Genomic DNA, 9,388 nt, shown 5'->3' with positions numbered 1-9,388 from the left:
TATTAACATAGATCGACACTAAATAATCACAATAAAACAAGTCTTACAAGTTTTACACAACTCTATAGCTTTTATCCAACATATTTATCACTTTTGTAAACTTTTCATATGTAATCTTGTATGTTCACGATTTTTAACCGACAAAGTTCATTTTAACCACTTTAGAATAGATCAAGAAGGCGTTTAGAGTCACTTACTACTAGCTCGAGGCTAGGGAAGAAACTAGTCGAAAAGGGAGTGGATAAAAGCAATGTAGCGAGGTCCTTGACAATCCAAATGCACCGGGCTTCCTTATACGCAATCCTTAACCCTTGTAGATGTATGGAATGGCTTGATCGAGATCGAAAGGTGGGTGTGTGTGTGCTTGGGGTTTCGGCCGAAAGTAAGAGAGGAGGGAGGGAGAGATGATTTGTTAAGTGTGGTGAAGTGTTTGAAATGTGAAGTCTAATGGTTCATCTTATAGTCCATTCCACCACATTTGCCCATTGGAAATTATGCCTCCTAGATATTAAGCATATAGATTATTTTAATCAAAAGTTGTAAGTATTTGTTCCCTTGGGGAACCGAACTCGTTAGGGGGGGGGGGATATTTGGTTAAATTTCAACTAAAAGGTAAGTATTAGTTAGATAATTAGGAGGTTAAACCATTTACTAGTATGTTATGCATTAAAGCGGGTGTTAAGGTATCCGGGGACCCTAACTGGCTCGGAAAAAGAAAAACAATGTTGATGGCAGTATTTTTATATTCCGGTTAAAGTCCGGTTGTTCGGTTGGATAGGGATCCGTTAAAGTGCTTAATAAGCATTTAAAGTGTCGTTAATATTATTTTTAGTGACACAACTTATTCCCGACACTTTGGAAAGTGTCTAGTAATGTTTCTCTCATGTTTTGGCACTTTATTAGTTGGCTAAATGCTGAATTTTTATTTAAAGTGCTGAATTTTGTATTTAAAGTACGTTTTAGGCACATCCGGTCACTGTAACTATCACCTAGTGACGCAGTTCTACAACCCTCTTATCCCTACACTCTCTACTAGTGTAGTAAACTATCCCTGGCTCATACAGGCCTTAGATGCAGTGCCTGCCTGGTGCTGGCTATATCAGCATGTTAGATGGGTTATCCGTTCATTGTGCTACTGTGCTTTTGTGCATCAAGGTTGTCACTAAAGTTGTTGTATGTAAATAATGGAGTGACAGCAAGTAAAGTATGATGCAAGTATGTACATGTATCAGTATTCAGGTAGCAGTTTATCCATAATTTCAAGCAAGCACAGTAATTAAGCAGTAATTAAATATTAATTAAGTCGTACGGATACCTGATTTGGTGAGGGTTGTCACATTTTCTATGTAAAACAGTTGGTCACATTACTAGAAATTGTCCAAAGGCAATACAACCAAAACAGGGAGTCTCTGGTAAACTGAAAGAAAAGATTATTAAAAAAACATAACTTTCAACCAAAAATTTTACAGGTTTTGATAATTCAACGTTTGAGGTTGGTGAATGTTCAAGGAATGATTTGAAAAGAAAAGAAAATATAAAAAAACAAAAGTGGGTGGTCAAGGGTTCAGGAAGTAGTTCTAGCGATGATTCTGATTCATCAAAATCAGAGGAGCTATCTACTGGCGATGAATTTGTCTCCACAAAGGCAGAGGAGCCACAGGTTGTTGTAAAAAGTGAGAAATTTGTCCCGACTGTGGATGATGAAAACTTTCCACCACTAAGGGCTGAAAATTTTAAGAAGAAAATCGGCAAAGTTGAAATTTCAAATCAATTTTATTCTGAAAAGAATAAATTTGATGTTGAAAAGACTTTCAATGGAAATGTGAAACACATTTTTGGAAAAATGGTCAATGGTAAGGCCAAAGGAGTGAAAGAATTCTATGCTTCCAAAAAGAAAGTTCACAATTCTGTTGAAAGTAACAGTGAAGAAGAGGTATTTACACCCAAGGATGGTCAGGCCTGGGTGTCAATATTTTTCAAAGAATAAAAACTTGACTTGCCGGAGCTCCCAAGTTGATAATCGTGGAGCATGAATCGGCATCTTTATTGAAAAAATGTTTTTAAAATTGGATAAGTGTGACTTGCCGGAACTCCCAGGTTAGTAGTGTGGAGTAGGAATCGGCATTTTGAGATTTCAACCTACAAGTAGTAAGTGTTGGTAAGCAAACCGACTCGTGGTTGAAAGAGAAGTTTTACTTGCAAGAAGATTGGTAGTTATCTTTACAAGTGGTTAATCAAGGTCATTAAGTTGAACTTGATTTAACTATCATTCAAAAGATTGAAAAACAAAGTGATGAATGAATCCCCATTTCCTTCAAGTGGTAAAATCAACAAAACTAATTTTCCGAAAAAACCATTTTGATTAAAACAAACTTAAGTGTTTTGAAATCATAATGGGAAAATAGTTTGTTGCGAGGGGGAGTTCTGATTGTTTATGCCAAGTGGATGGAGAATTGAAGCGATTCACATCAAGTTGTCATTTTACTTGTACAGTTTGTTTTCAAGTTTCTTTAAATGTTTTTGAATTTTAGGGGGAGTAAGAATTTCAGAAAATCCAAAAACATTAGAAAATTTGAAAAAGCCAAAAACATCAAAAAATTCAAAAATGAGTTTTTGTTGTGAAAAGAGGAAATGATAGTACATCAATGGACTATCACAACATGCTAAAGAAATGGAAGGTCAAAAATGTGATAAACAATCTCACTGTGGATATGTCAGTAGGTTTTTACACATTTAGTAAATTGTTTTCGAGATATAAACATAAATTTCAAACTTGCTTATCTCGTGGGGAAACATTTCTTGGATATATGGGTAACCCCCGAAATCTTGTTTAAAAGGTCCCTCTTTCTGAGATACTAGGTCTTTATACTCAGGGATATCTGGGGTATTATCCCGGGACTTCTGATTTTGCGGAAGCAATGGCCTAGTCCCCGTATAATACTTTCTGCTTGCTTGAAATAAAAGCATCGCCCTCAGCACAAAAATGATGAAACATTGCAAAATGCTAATCATGTGCTGTTGAAGAAAAGATTCTCTAAAGGGAACACAACTGAAGACTCCGTCATCTCTCTGATGAACGGAAGTTCTGACCCGAGCTCTCACGGTTTCGCATTTAACCCTTTACAGATATCATCTAGGTATATTCACCTGTAAGACTGAATATTGGGATCTGGATACACGCGAATAAGTTTAAGTGCTTAAAATACTAATCTCGTATCTTGAAACAGTTGAACCTTGTGTGAAAATTTAAGAGGACCAGTATAGTGACAATCTAGGTGAATTGTTTAGAACTTAAAATGTCTAAAGCTTAACGGTGTTAGTGATTTGTCTCAAAAATTGATATGATCCTCTTACACAAACTCAAAAATATTGTTTGTATATATTTCTTTACTGCATTTCTTTAAATTCAAAAATTCAAAAAGATTTTCGGGGTGTTTTAGCATAAATTTTGAAAAATCCAAAAATATTTTCGACAACTGATATTGAAAAGCTGATGTTCAAAATTCCAAGTGCTAAATATGAAGAACAGGTTTGGAAAAGAATGTGTGAGAATGATTGTATTTTTACAAGTGGTTTTCAGAGATTAAATCATTTTGAATGATTCCTGCAGGTGGTTTCTAAATTTTAATCTTTAAACTTTGAGAAACTTATGTGTATGGTAGAGATTGTGCAGGAAAAGCCTGGTTCCGATACCTGAGCAGATTGTTAGCCAGGTTACGATTTTAGGACCTGAAGATGGTGAATTCTAGATTGCGATCCCAGCACATTGAAAGGGGGAGTCTGAAGGCATCAAGAGAGAGTTTGAAGATGCAGAAATCCAGGTTGAGTTTCTAGAAGAAAGAAGAGAAAGAGATTGATTGAGGATGCTTACAATGAAGAATCTTTAGAGAGAGCGAGCAGACTGATAAAGACTGAAGGCTTGACAACCGAAGACTCGACACTGAAGACTCGTCAACATCCGAGGGGGAGTCTGTTGGTGCATACGTCTGTCGACTTCGTCTTGTATCGAGTCTTGTATTGTATTAGATAAATCAGGGCACGCAAAACAAGAAATGTGATTTGTAGGTAATTCCGCACGAAATTATAATTCCGCTTGGAATTGTAATTCCGCACGGAACCTTAATTCCGCTTGAAACAAAATATTGATGTGTGTAAAATGCAACATATAAATTACATCAAATAAGGCATAAAACTAACCCTTTTTAAGTACTAATGTTGGAAAAAGAGTGCTTTTGTCTTCCTTTTGTATTTTCAGGATTAAATGAGCTCAAATTCACAAAAGAAGCAAAAAGACAGCTAAATCTAACATAAATACAAGAAAAGGAACATAAGTGGACTGCACGACCCCTCAACAGCATCCTCCCAAGCAAAATAAAGAAGGCAGGAGACTCAACATGCCCCGTGCTCAGCCAGCACGGGGCCGTGCCCAAGAAGCAGCAGAAAAGACAAACCTATAGAAGCTTCTATTGCCCACCACGGGGCCGTGTCCAGTGAACACGGGGGCATGGCGAAAGTACAGCAGGCGCATTAATTGTAATTGCGAATTACAATTAATGAAGAGAGAGAGTGTCAGACAGGCACGGGGGCGTGTCCAACCGATACGGGGCCGTGCCCAGCCTTCTGTTCAGCCTATAAATAGGAGTGCTTGGTTTCATTGCAACTCATCCCTTGGCACACCACCTCTCTCACACTTCATCCACCACCCACCACCATCACAACACCATCATCCACCACCATCATCCATTGTCCATCATAGAGTGTGTGAGTCGTCTCGAGATCCAAGATTGATCGTAAGAGTTCTTGACAATCAAGGCCATGTTTGCCTAAGTCTCTTACATCACTTGGTGAAGACAAGTGTTTAGTATAATACTTTTTATTTTTAATCTTTTGCACTTTTTATTTGGTTTTGTATTAATGACTTTAATAACTAGTTGCTTATGTTGAAGGTGATCTTTCCTTATCGTTTGTCCGTGGTGTCTTGGCATTATTTTAATGTCTATATAAAATAAAAGATTTTCACCATTCATATCTCCACGGTCTATATGGAGGTATGTTGGCTACCTGGTCGGGGGTTAAGGGAACGGTTTGGTAAGGGTCTTGCCCTTGTTCAGCGTTTAGAGGTCCTGCAAGGGACCTGGGTCAAATTTAGTAGGATCTCCTTCAATGCCCATAGGTATTGGATAGCGGGGATCCAAACTCTTTGATCCCCTCATAAGTTAACTACTATTAATACTATAACCCGGCTATTTAGGACTGTATCCCTGCTGACTCAGACTACTTAGCCGAGGGTAACATCACCGCCAAAAGCGGGGCCTACCATAATTTGCATTAATAACTTAATTCATTATCTTCCAATAATCCAACCCTTTAGGATTGTATCCTTGCTGACTCAAACTACTGGGTTGAGGGTAACGTCGCCTTCAAAAGAGGGGCATACTACAATAACTAAGATAATCTCTTAAACAAGTGCAAAAGTGCGAAAATAATCAAAGGTTATACTAATACATGAGTCGGATCCAAGTGATTCATCTTGTCTATCTGTTTTTTATTTTATTTTTATTTTTCAGCATTTAGTTAGTTTTATTTTCTTAGTTTAAAAACCTTTTCTAACATTTTGATTTGATTAGACGTTGAGGATAAACCGGTACTAAAAGCTCTTGTGTCCTTGGACGACCTCGGTATCTTACCAACACTATACTACGTCCACGATGGGTGCACTTGCCCATATGTGTGTTTAGTGTTAGTAAATATCGTGTTTTATAAATTTAAAACTTGGCTAAAAGCGTAAAAAGGGCTTAAAATATACATCTAAAACATATTACACTACACACGCATCAAGTTTTTGGCGCCGTTGCCGGGGACACAAGGATTTTAAGAAAGTTAGGAATCAACGGCCTGTTCATATTTTTATTTTTCTTTTTAATTTTTTAGGATTTTCTTAGTTTTTCAGCTTCTACAGAGCTCAGCACGGGCCGTGCCCGCTGAACACGCCCCCGTGCTCAATCATTGGAAGTGGCAATCCTGTTTTAAGTCAGACAGTAAGCTGAACACGGGGTCGTGCTCACTCAACACGCCCCCGTGCCCAAGATTCACTTACTGAAAACAGAACCGTTAGATCCCGGCGGTTGGTAATTTATGACATAAACATGAGTGATAGTAATTGTTTTTACTTTCGGCACTCTTATGGTACGTGGTGTCAATTATGTGGAGGCAAACATAAAGAGTTAGAATGTTACTTTCTAAATTATAGGCCCCACTGCATAGACCCACCGATTCCTTATAACCTTAAGAGGGGCGAAAGTAAAAATAAGCACTATCTCTCCCTCGAATGCGCCCAACCAGATATTCTAGGGGAAATGCTCCTTGACGAGTTATTTCAACTAGAAGAGCTAATTCTAAATTGGTCAAAAGAGCTTAGGAAGGATTTTATTGATCCGCCCCAAGACGATGACCATGAAGAAATGTTGGGATCGCATTCCGACAACCTCGTTGCTCCCAAAAATACCTTCATACCTAGCAAAGACTTAGACGATAGTCGTCCCTGTGCCGATTATGCCGTGAAGGACTCTCCATCGACTTCGTTCGGTGCATACATAGACCTGAGCGATTCGGCATACACCTTCTTTAACGAGAGCCCGGGAAAGGGTTGGACTTGTCCACCTAGAATGAAAATAGGAATTACCCTAACCGACAACCTCTTGCGTTCTCGCCTTAGTCTAGGACAATTAAGGTATCTTAGGCACTTTGGGGTTGTTCCAACCAGTAAGGAACCACCCGATATCAATAAAATCCTTAGAAGTAAGAAAACTCCATAAGACAGCCTCCAGACACGGGGCCGTGTCCAGGTCAACACGCCCCCGTGCTCACCTAAAAGATTCTCTGCTGATTTTGTCAGAATACGGACAATGTCACACCCCCAAAATCCCACCTGCGAAGTACTACCGCTTGGAGGCGTGACTGACCAGGATCCAGCCACCAATCATACTGAACAAGCATGTAAACAGTCATAAAAGTTTAACCAATACGATTGGTGTTTCAAACAAACAAAGTTTAAGTTGCAAGCGGAAGCATAAGTCTTAAAGTTAAAACATAAGTTCAAATGGTTTCAAGTTTAACATAGTACGCAGCAATCCGTGTCCCACAACGACTCTCCTCCATGCAAGCTCCATCTGAGTACCTAAGGTCCTGCAAAGCATGTAGTAACGAGTCAACAACTAGTTGAGTGAGTTCACAGTTGGGTGTTCGTTTTAGTTGTTTCGAAAACAGTTTCCTTTAACTGGCATCCTGCCATGGGGGTTACCCCATAGTTTAAAAACGTGACTTGTTCATTCCCAGTTACTCTGGCATTCCAGCCGTGGGGGCTACCCCATGTTAGTTATCAGGCATTTCGGCCGTGGGGGCTACCCGATGTATCCACTAGACTCGTTACCATATCGACTGCTGACTGTAGTCATGTTTATGTGCCCTGAAACCATCAATGTCTATCATCATTGACGTGCCCCAGATCCATTAGTTCACGCCCGTCCTCTGCGGCACGGTGTGAGGTTTTTCAGACCTAAATAGCGCTATCTAACTAATGACCCGCTCGCCATTGGCCCGGCGATTAAGTCGATATAAAAAGGAGGGACTTCGTGATAGAGTTTTGGTCTAGTCCGAGTTATCCGTCCGTCCGAACGAGGAATCACATTCCTGAACCACTGCTGTCCTACCCGAGGAGGACGAGGAATCCACGTTCCTTAACCCCGTTCCCAACCCAGGGAATCCCATGCTTTGTAGAGGGTGTGAACTCACCTTGGTTTGCTCGGCAGTTAAATCACAGAAGGGTCAATCAAGTTGCAAGTGGTCAAATATGTCCTAACATAGATACCATTAATATCAGATTCAAACCAAGCAGTGCACGTACAAGTAGCAATCACGGCATACAAGTTCTATCATGGCAGTTTAACAACAGTGCACAGTATTTTCAATTAACAGTAGCACATTTGGCCCATAAGTTCAGTCCAACTACTTAAGCCCAAAACACGTATTAAACAGTTAACACGGAAGCCCATAAGCCCGGCCCATTAACGTAGGCCCACAATTAAGCAAGCCCAATAAGCGTGGTTTCGAGTCGCAACCGGACTCGCAAGTATGGTTGCGGGTTATGCTGTTTGTGTTGATCATGGATGGCTGCGAGTCGCAACCTATGTCGCAACCATGGTTTCGGCTGATCATGCTAAGATTTCGAGTCGCAACGGGACTCGCAACCTGTGTCGCAACTGGTGGTCTTGGCTTATAATGCTGTGGTTGCGAGTCGCAACCAGGGGTTCCGACTCCCCAACAGTTGCTGATTCTGCACAGTTGTACTATCCAATGAAATTCGAATGTCATGCAACATAATATGGTACTATCCACTAAAACATGTTTTGTTGTCTAACACTAACCAAAATCGGATCAAATAGGCAGAATTCAAACATTCAAACCCCATTTAAAGCATATTCAAGTAGTTCTTCATTTATTCAAGGCACATTCATCGAGTTCTTCAACATTCATAACATAAATAATCCTTATTCAAGCAAGATTATGTACAATCATCGAAACACTTAAGCATACTCATCTAATGGTTTCAAATCATCACATAATACCGATTTTTAGGACATTACCCGATTCTTATGCAAGCCGGTTTCATGTTCATCGACATAAGTGGTTTGAATCACATTTAAACACAAGATACTATAGTCCATCATGCAATATACTAACCGATTCCTAACATTATACATATTAGAACATCATATACATTAAGAACATCATGGAAACACTAATATCAAAACACAATAAACATCATATCGAGCTAACATCAACAATAAGCATCATAAACACTAACCGGTTGATGGGTTTCAAGTGTGTGTGTAAATCTTCCAACCGATTTCGTGTGTGAGCCGATCCAAGAGTTCAATCCGAGAATGAGGGAGTGTTTGTGAGGGAAAAGTAGGAGAGTGTGTGAGAGTGAGTTTGTATGGTTGCCCAAAGAATGGCAAAGTTGGCTAGAGGGGTGATATATATGCTAGTTCAAGTGGTGCACCCTAAAGGGTTTCGGATGAGGGTTTACGGCCCAAATGGCCCAACCGGCCAAAGGCCCAAACCGGCCTAAGGGTTACTGTTCACTCGAGACCTCATGGTCTCGAGTCGGGTCCTTTGTTCTCGGTTCACATAAAACGTACACATATATATATATATACAAACAAAACACATATTCACATAAAAGTTCACTTATATTAGTAACCTTAACAAGTTAACTTAGTCACGAAATGCTCAAGCATGTTACATCGAGATACAGGAAAGGTTCTAAATTTCGAGTTGTCACATCATCCCCAAGTTGAAAGAAATTTCGTCCCGAAATTTGATGGCA

The sequence above is a fragment of the Helianthus annuus genome, chromosome 7 (assembly GCF_002127325.2).
Source record: "Helianthus annuus cultivar XRQ/B chromosome 7, HanXRQr2.0-SUNRISE, whole genome shotgun sequence".
In the NCBI taxonomy this organism is placed as follows: domain Eukaryota; kingdom Viridiplantae; phylum Streptophyta; class Magnoliopsida; order Asterales; family Asteraceae; genus Helianthus; species Helianthus annuus.
The sequence above is the reverse complement of the archived record's forward strand: the minus strand, read 5'-3'. Positions refer to the sequence as shown.